The sequence below is a fragment of the Electrophorus electricus genome, chromosome 25 (genome assembly GCF_013358815.1).
Source record: "Electrophorus electricus isolate fEleEle1 chromosome 25, fEleEle1.pri, whole genome shotgun sequence".
Lineage (NCBI taxonomy): Eukaryota > Metazoa > Chordata > Actinopteri > Gymnotiformes > Gymnotidae > Electrophorus > Electrophorus electricus.
In genome coordinates, this window is record NC_049559.1 from 9,446,097 (window position 1) to 9,456,347 (window position 10,251).

The 10,251-nt window shown below is 42.2% G+C and overlaps 1 long non-coding RNA gene across 1 annotated transcript; it reads left to right on the forward strand.

Annotated features, from left to right (window-relative positions):
* The first annotated feature begins 6,489 nt into the window (after positions 1–6,489).
* On the forward strand, positions 6,490–8,776 carry LOC113574380. The gene is made up of 3 exons (XR_003410318.2): positions 6,490–6,573; positions 7,010–7,113; positions 8,080–8,776. It is a non-coding gene; the product is annotated as an uncharacterized LOC113574380 (long non-coding RNA).
* Positions 8,777–10,251: the final 1,475 nt, after the last annotated feature.

Below are 10,251 nucleotides of genomic sequence, written 5' to 3' on the forward strand. Positions count from 1 at the left end.
AGTTCAAAAGAGTAGTATGAGCTCCAGAAATTCAGATCAATTTTGTATCAACTCTACAGTTTACTTTCCCAAAGCAGAAGGACTCAGTGGTTAAGATACTTGTCTTGTAATTGGACGGTTGCTGATGCAAGCCCCACCACTACCACGTTATCACTATTGCGTCCCTGAGCAAGACCCTTGTTGGTCAAGTTGTACTCACTCATAATTCTAAGTTGCTTTGGATAAAAGTGTCAGCTAAATGTTACAAGGCAGTCGAGTTATGTTGGCAAAATGTTCAGTCACTGAGCAGTAGTAAAAGTTTCTCCCTTCATCTTGTTCTATTTCATCCCAGGAGATTTTTTTATTTTTGAATGTTATGTATCTCCATGTATGCCTTGTTAGAAGTGCTGCACAGTGAGAATGAGATGCAAGTGTCCTTGATAAAGAGGCATTCAGAAAATGGATAATTAGAACTGCTGTGAATGACAGTTCAGAGCCCAGTATCCATGAGCCTTGACCTGTACAGTTTTCGCTGCAGAGCATGCTGTGTGTCTCATTCACATTGATGTGGTTTTAATGTAGGCCAGAGCCTGTGGGTTTGCAACGGTGGGCCTACAGCACACCTCTGCATGGCTCGGTGAACACCACAAAGCCCTGACCTGTTATCTCAGATGGCGCCAAGCAAAGTCCGTCTGTGACCGGTAATGTTATGTCCTAGGGCAGCAAACAGTAATCTTCTCAGACAGATGTCTTTCCCTTGCCTTTAAGAGAAACTGGTCCCTCTTCCTGTGCAGTGGATACATGAAGTCTGCCTGAGAGGATCACAGTGAGGTTGTTGTGTTGGTGTTAACGGCGAAGGACCCACATTCACAAGAGCGCGTGAGCGGAGGCCCAGCAGAACACATTAAAAGTGTAGCAGTTTCCTCGTGAGAGACGTGGGTGAACGTTTTCCAGGCGTTTGTGCACCAGTGTATTCCCATGATTCATTTGGTAGAAAAATGGAACATGTTTCCTGTTTCTTCAGTAGCTCTTTAAGCCTTCCTGCTGGCTTGTGTACCCTGACTCTGTCTCTATGGACCTGACAGTCAATTTCTAAAGACATGTGGATCACAGGCAAAGGACAAAGAGAAAGGGCTGTCCTCTGTTTTTGAACTGATAGTTCAAATTCAAGAGTCAGAAGAAAGAGATTAAACCTAAAATGACTAAATCCTTGCTTTCAGATGATATCACAGAACAGGCCCCAGCATTGATAGCATAGCAGTATATTTGAAATTTACCTAGAAATTCTCTTTACACAAAACAAAGACATATAGTGTGTGGCATGAAATATATTTGTAATGAGTGGAATTGAGCATTTCTTCACTTAACGAGTAACATGGAGAGATCTGGTGGCTTGTTTTGATTAAGCCTCACGCCCAGCTAAGGCAGTCAGAAGGAGAGGCTCTGTGGTCACTGCTTGGCTGGGCTCTTGGTGTGTGCTTTTCATTTCTCAATCTCTTAAAGTCTCCAGCATTTTTAGGAGTTGGATAGCTGCCATGTTCTCATCCATTAAATGCACTGATGCTACTGGCTTCCTCCTTTTTTATCCCCGAGGCCCACAGAAAGAGGCTCGATACTTCGGTGTTAAACTGGTATCATCACATACTTTTTTAAAATCCCAGTTACCCACAACAGTTTAGCTGGAGCGACACACTGCATTCCCTTCAGGCTGTCGTGGTGTTGACTGGCACCGCTGTGTCTCAGAGGGGGAATCCTTGTACAAATCTTGAATATCCTCATTATGAGCTCACAATTTCAGTGCTTCCCAGTTCCAAAATCTCCAGCTGATAATTGTATTTGCCTTGCATGGAGCGTCATGATGTTACAGACTTGACTTTCCGTGTGGATTTCTTGAAAACCACCTCTTTCTGAAATTGCCATATTTGCATCTTGTTCTCATAACAAAACCACCGACGAGTCAAACAGAGGGATTTTCCCAACTTCTGATCCCAGTGAAGGAAAACTCAGTTATTTATAGTGTCATTGTACTTATACATTTAGTGGGAATTTTCCTATGTATTAATTACTAGCTTCTTGTGTAATAGTGTTACACATACTATCTAACAGAGAGGTGTTTAGTCTAGGCCAGTAAGTACTTAAAAGGAAACGCACGAGTTGGTAGACTTCCAGTGCATTAGCATATTGGCAAACAGTCTAAAATAAGAATGATATATGCATAACTAGACAGCATATATATGCATAAGTAGACAGCAGGTTAGACGCCCCGCTAGTAGTTTGCTCTGTTTCTGAGATGGTATGTTATTTCATCACTCTCTGAAAGAAGCACTGTAATCAAATCAGGAACATTAGCCCAACTCCTTTCTCTCTAATGGAACAGCAGAGGAAAATGGCCATGTCAAGCACATCCTTGCACGTTTCACGTTAATAGAGTTGTCATTCCACCTGGAAACGCTTGGCTGCGCGCTCTACTGAAGCACCCGTGTGCTGTCAGGGGTGTATGCAAAGTCCCAGGCAGGCAGGCGCTAGCATCAGCAGGCCCCACCCACCCAGCCTGTAACCTGACAGCTGCATGAGACAGGAGTGACCTGCACATCAGTGTCATGGAAATGACCCTGCATGTACCACAGACACGCGATCACGACACCCTTCAGACAGTCATGAGAAACTCAACAAAGTATTCCTTGATATGTAATGAAAATCCTCTTTCAGATATGTCATGCACAAACTAAAATGACTGTCAAATGAATCTACCAGATACCAGTATATTTCAAATAGGCTTCAAGTCATCTCTGATATGTTATCTATTATACAGTACTTTGGCCTGTTGTCTAGTATTAGAGCATGACACAGGAATAGAGTATACTATTATTAATAAGTTGCAAGTAGGATTACAGAACAGAATAAATATCATAAGCAGTGAGCTTACAAACAATATATAAGTTATACATGGATATAATTTATACATGGAGTTCATAAGCTACTCACGCTGGCACTAGTCTGTAGGAGTGACAGAAGACACATGCTTCCAGCAGAGCTGCCGAGGTGGAATTAGTGTGGTTGGAATGTTTCCAGAAAAGGCCAGTACTCTCAATGATGGGGCAAACCAGGTCTGACAAGCACAGCTGGTGCATAGGAGAATACGGGGGGGGTTTACTGAGGTCTGGTTTAATCAGACATTCATTTAGGAGACGCACTCTGAGGGTGCTCAAACATAATGGAAAATCCACAATTGTTCATGGAAACACAGGGGCAAATTACATTTCCTGTTGTCAGTGTCATTTTGCTAATTTTGAACCGTTATAAACTTTTGTATCCCTTTTTTGGGGAGTGAGGGTGGTTGAACTTCTTCAGAGGAGAGCTCTAGGTATCTCCATGAACATGTAGGTAGCTACAGTGGCACATGAGAAGTCAGACACAATTCGTAAATATCAAAGGGTAAAAATCTGTGTGTAGATTTTAAAGTGCTAACAACAGTGGAAGCGTTCTTTACATAATGTTAGAAAGTAAAAACAGAAAGCTGAATTTGACTTGACATTTTAGAAATAGTTTGATTTAATGTATTTATAGAGTCCCGAGCTCACGCTGGTTGATAGACAGCGTTATTTGATATTCAGCTTCTGAACATTTTGACGTTTTAATGCCAAAATAAGGGGGGGAAAAATGGAAAAACAAAAACATTCAAAAACAAGACTCACGATTAGTCATGGCAGGTAGTCATGGCAGGACCAGGCTGATGCAATGTGCCAGAACGCAGTGGGTATTCCCCTGCTATGGTATTTCCCTTTTCTGAGCAGTGTACATGAACCCAGAGAAAGGCTAATCTTTTAGTGCGCTCCTTATGAATCACTGCTTGAGTAAATGCTAAAAAATGACAGGGAAGGGCTCTGGATGACTGTTAGAGCACAGCCGCTGTGTGCATGTGAGAGGATCGTATATGACCAAAAAAAAAAACTGCTTCATTCTTCTGTATTTGCATATCAAGAGAATTTGATAGTATGATAGTACAATGTCTAACAGCTGATTTTGAAAATTTCATTTCTATGGTTTCTTAAGATGAATAGATATGTTTATTTTAACCACATTATTACACATACACTTCTCTGTCTAACACTCTCTCTCTATACACACACACACACACACACACACACACAGATATAGAAATATTCATAATTAGCTCTTTTAGGGTCTGTAACGTTCATATTGGAGCTTTGTCCACAAGGGGGCAGCACACATTTAAGGGCCAACTGGTGAAATTGGGCCCTTTGTAGTTGATTGCCATTCTAGAACAATGTACCCATTTGTTGTGTACTCATATTTTCTCCCAATATATGTCAAAACATGTGCATATCTAAGAAACCAACAAGAAATCCATACCATGCCTGATTCCATAGCAACTGTCTTTCAAACAATCAGCTGTTTCTGTTGGTGCTATATCCACCCTGGATCATGTGTTCTAGGTGGAGATGATGCGTAGACATGTGGAGGGCGGTAGCCTGTCCTAGGACACAGCAATCGTGATGCATATATCTCATTATAGTAATTAAGCAGTCTCCAGGTTGGTAGATTTCACCTAGTAACGTGATGGGTTGGGCAAAATCAGACGCTGGCGGATATGAAACAGCAAGTTGTTTGTTTGTTTTTTGTTCAGGGGTTGTGTAATATTCTGGTGTGATGACAAAAAAGAGAATATAAAGGGATACTCCAAATCCCAGAGAGCATAACAGTCCGAGTCAGAAACCAGAAGATCAGTCACAACATAACCAGGCAGACAATCCAAAAGGGGCAGGCAAAATACAACAGTGAGGAACACTAAGAAAAGGTACAGTACACAAAAAGGCAATCCAAAATAACGCTTGGCAACACTTCGCTATGATTTAGAGTTTGAAACAGTGTTATATAATCCAAGAATCAGGACATACAGGTGAGTTCAATATTCTGGTGACACTGATCTGATTGGACACCTCTGATTGGTTGAGTCGTTGACTGGGTGATGAACGGGTTGCTGGGTATTGTAGTCTGCTTGGGGATCTGGCGGTATGACAAGCTAAGCCTCCACATAGACTGTTTCCTCTTATATCTTATAAAGCAGGAGAACAAAGTTAAGGCAACATTATTTTAATAAAACATCAAAAGAACTGGGCTCTGTGCTATTTCTGTAATCTTTTATTTATCCTCACTCACAAAACCAAAAAGAGACCAAATAGTGAGTCAAAACCCTTATGGCTGCCTACCGTGTGGCATTGATATTAAATGGTCACCTGACACTAGTGACAGTGAGCGGGAGAACACACTCTTTGGATATGTGGGGAAAAAGTCACTATGTCCAGGCGTGTCTGTGTTTAGCCCCTGAGGCGGAGCTGCTGTAACATTCCCTTGTAGAGCAGGTCGTAGGAGGCCTAGAGGAAGTCTTTTCCTCCTAGTCTCAGATGACTCCCCTCAACTTGAAATATTCTTGTCAAGAGCAAAACAGAATAAGGAAAATGCCTTCTAGAATTTTTCCCGGCCTGTCTGATCAGATATACATTACAAAATCAAGCCATGTTTCCAACTCTCTCTTTGGTAAGATGGCAAAGCTCGTGATTGGTTGCTTCTCTTGAGCCATTACAAGGGCTGCATTGCAAGTATCAGTAGAACATCCCCAGTGCAATTAAAGCTGGTCTGTTTACAGCAGTTCACCCTGCTGTATTCATGGAGCACCGGGCAGAATAAGTAAAAGAGTTCTGGGACTTTTGGCGTCGCCTCCCTTTAGCTGGGCACAGGAGGCCATTAAGCCTGGCTGGAAATAAACGGCCCGTTTTTCCAGTTAACAATCCTCAGTAAAGTTCTGGAGGGCAGGTGAAATTGAGCATGTAAAGAGTGTACAGCGTTACTCTGCGCTCCGTTCGTTCGAGGGCCTCGCCAAAGTGTGAGAGGTTTCAGCTGCAGCTAATGGGGCTAATCTTAAATGATAGTGGACTGCAGTGAGCAGCACACACTCAGGGCTTTTGCAGAGTAGGGAAATGCCATTCTGTGGTCAAATATCGTAGATGATTTATCAGTCTATGGGATAAGGCATCTCTCCTACTGCTTGGACATTTCATGTTATCTTATAGTACATTACAGTGTTATTACAGTGCACTGAAATCTTCTTCAAATATATATACACACATATAGTAGATAATCTGTCTCTGAAGCCTTGGACAGGGTGGATCTACTAACATCCCAACATCGTTGTAATGAGGGCTATTATTTCTTCCAAAACCCCCTCAATCGATGGGTCACATTCCAACACGCCAGACTGGATCGTCATTAGGGGACCTGTCTGTGTAGAAACGGTCCAAACATCTCAGTGATGATCCTGCTGTGAGTCTTGAGCCGCTGTGAGTCTTGAACCGCTGTGAGTCTTGAACCGCTGTGAGTCTTGATCCTGCTGATCCTCCTGAGTCTTGATCGAGTTTTATTACGGGGGAAAAGCCACCATAAGTTCATGACATCTCTTTTCCCATAGGCCTTGGCTGGCAGGGACACACAGGGGAGAGTTAACCTGCGCCAGTAACAGAGGGCTGACTCTACACTGCCGCTCGCATACAAATGGCCGCAACTCCTGCCCGCAGGGTAGGTTCCCACACGTCCTGCATTACAGGGTCTGGCTCCAGCCGTTAATGTTTACCACTGCACAAGTATTAGTGTGGGAAACCTTGCTCTAATTGACCTGTAACTATGTCCAACACATGTACAAAGGGATGTAGATTATTAAAAATGCTACATATTTCTACGTCAAAACTGATGAATGTTGACATCTGATGTATATTTCCATGGACCAAAGGTGAGCAGTTGCATCTTTTTTAGACTGTAATGTTTTCTCATCATACAGAATGGAAGAAAAAGAGGTAAGCACTGCTCTCAGTGGAAATTACTGCCTGGGCCAAAACACTGGCACTTCTCCCTCTCTCCCTCTCTCCCTCTAACTATCTCTCTCTCTCTCTCTCTCTCTCTCCCTCCTTCTCTCCCTCTCTCTCTCTCTCTCTCTCTCTCTCTGTTGTGCCTGCAGTTGTACAGCACTGTGAGACAGCTCAGGGGCTGAGACAAATGAGCTAGCTCCTCTACCTGCTTAATCTCCGAACTCAACTCGAATTATTCATTCAGATGCTCCAGGTATTGATCTGATACAAGCTAACCAACATTGATTTCAGCCCTTTAATAACATCACCAGTAATAATGGGTGAGGCTAAACATCAGTGACGACAGTGTGCTAGACACCAAATATTAATGCATAATTGGATTCTGTGTTCATCGCAAAAATGCGATTGATCTAAGCTATGCAGTTCAACAAAGACTCCCAGGGTTTCCCCTGGCAGCTCAGTGTGCATAAATAACAATCACTGATATACTTGTGGTGCAAAAAAGGAATTGTGTTTGCAGTCCTGACTCATACTACTGCTATCTGACTGGGTAATCATTTAAAGGAGCCTCAAATCCAAGTACCTGGAGTGATGCTGTAGGTCCATTATATAGAAATGGAGCTAGGGTCTGAGCGGGGATTTGGGTGGGGATCAGGTGGGACCTAAGGGGTAGGGATGTGGGTGGGATTTGGGGTGGGGATTTGGGTGGGGTTTGGGAGTGTGAATAGTCATGCGGTAATGCAAAGCCAAGGAAACCATTTAATATGAAGACTTTAATTCACTCCAGGGCAGGTCTGAAAAAATTGAACAGAGAAACCAGGATGAATATATTGTAATTATGTAAAGTTATACATCACCAAATCTCGTGACTTAAAATAAACTCTGAAATAACCTCATAAACAGAGAAAACCAAATGATCAAATACGCATCAACCTAAATAACAAGAAAAATTAGAGTTTAGTTGTGCTTTTTAATGAGTCATCTTTTAAGTAGGGTTACAAACCCCTAGCGTAATGTGTTGATCTTAATAGCACATTTAGCCTAACCACTCCCATCGTGTTATTCCGGTTTCTTTTGACTTCTTTCAGCGACAAGGTTTTCTTTTGCCAGTATCAGGTTAAAAACCCAGTGCGCTTCTTAATAATCTTTTGCCCTGATACACAGTTGGTTCCTTGTGTGTTTCTTGCTGTTTTCACCTTGATGTCTTTATGCTCATCAGCCTCAGACGCAGCACAGAAGCGAGGCTGGCGCCACAGGTGTGTGTGAGCAGAGCCGCAGGCTTTGCCTGCCGGGAGCTGTGGATCAAAGATACACAGGGGCTCAGGTCTGGGCTGGGGCTGGGAGCCGAGCCGTCTCATCCTCGTCTCATCCTCGTCTCATCCTCGTCTCATCTTAATCTCATCTTCATCTCGTCCACCTGCGTGGGCTCCACAGCCCCTGCCCACTGTGCAGAGTGCACCTCCTCCTATCTGTATGCCTCCTCAGCACGTCTTTAGGGATCACTTTTTGCGTCAGAAATGCTAACGTTAACATATATGCTGTCAGCTGTACAATGTGCAATGCTGAGAGTACAGTGTGGAGTGATGTTGAAGGCCTTTTCTGTTAAACAACAGCACATCCTAAAACATATGGCATACTACTTTCTGACTTATTCCCAAGCTAATTTATAGCAGTATTACACTTTGCAGAGCCCAGAGGTGGAGGTTCATCATCTAACTAGATGCCAAAAGCTACATGACCACAGGCAGAATAAGTTAAAAAGATCTATAAATTCAGCAAAAAATGTCTTATCTTGGCACAGCATTCATCCTCTAGACCAGCCACAGTGGTGTGTTAACGCTATACTTACCTCTTGGAAAGTCTTATGTCAGGCTGAAATAACTGAGAAGGTCATACACTTTAATGCAGAATGCAGAAACGCCTGAATACAGTGTGAAATGACTGCAAAATGACTTTATATTACTGCAAAATAAATGTTAAAAATGAGACATTTCAGTATTACGCCAAGCAACCTTTGCTTTCTATTTGATTCAGTTGATTACACAGAAAAATCACCAGTGTTGAATTTCCAGTTTTAAATAACCCACTAGAATTGATTTCAAAGTTAATAAACATTTTATTAACATGTATATTGTTGAAGATGATTCCAAGTGTGATCACTGAACTTTGGATGAGAGGTGAATTTTTTCCTGCTGTTCCCAGATTCTTTCCATTGTCAGCCAGAAAAAAACAGGAGACCCTCAGATAACCTGCATGTTCCACCAAATATATATGTAAATGAATAAAAAACATACAAGTAGTCCTGCAATGTGAAATGCGAGCACGTATGCTACCCTAAGAAATCTAGCTGCTCTTTCAGGCAGAATTTCGCAGTGACGTTCACAGAGAAATTGGACAATCAGCTACTATATTGCTGATTAAATTCACGTTACCATAGACGAGAATGCAGAATAATGTAGCAAACTATGTTATTGCGGTCTTTGCAATGATACCTTGCCAATGCATGTCTGCTTTGTTAACAGATAATAGCAGACTTTCTTCGTGGCAGTTAAACAGTTAAAGAATTACTCTTTCAATCGTTGTGGAGATCCATTCTCAAAAATGCTGTTAGTGCAATCCACTTGATACATGGTATCTGCGTTTACTTGGATTATGATCAATAATTGTAAAAAATCTTTCCAAGTTGTATAGGAGCGCGTTTCTGGTGCTGATAGTGGAACTGGTTACCTTGCTTGGTGACTTAAGTGCAGAGAAACACATCTCATTGCGCTGCTAAGAGAACTGATGCAAACTCCGACTGGGGGCAGACCATCCTTGCAAAGCTCTACCAGCCCTTAGAAGCAGCTCGAAGAAGCTATTGCCTTCTCACACTTCTGATGAGACTCAGTTCTTTCTCAAGATGGAGACCTTCCAATACAGACATGGACTTGTCCATAACCCAACTAAGACATCCGATATTCTAAAAACCTTTCCCCAGTTTTTAAATGCCAGAGGACTGGTGGGTTAGTAAATAAAGAAGTCTTAGGATGATGGATGGTATACGTAATTGTCTAGTTTTGGATTTTAAAGGTAAATCAAGACTTCACACTTCAATACTGAAACAGCTTCCAAGATGTCAGAAAGATTGGACACTGCTTTCAAACGCAGAATCACTGACAAGGCCATGGGACTGACGTTAACCTCCTCTATGTCTTCTTGCTGTTATCAATAAGAAAACAGACAGTGAAGGAATTTTCTAGTAAGTTATACTGTTACATCATATTATTTCAGGAATGGGCAACTTGGTATATGCAGGGCTGCAGCTTCACAGTTCATCCAGATAGCAGCATGCCTGATACTCCTAATGCATTCCTGCCTAATACATGCATAATACATTAAGCGATTGGTCCAT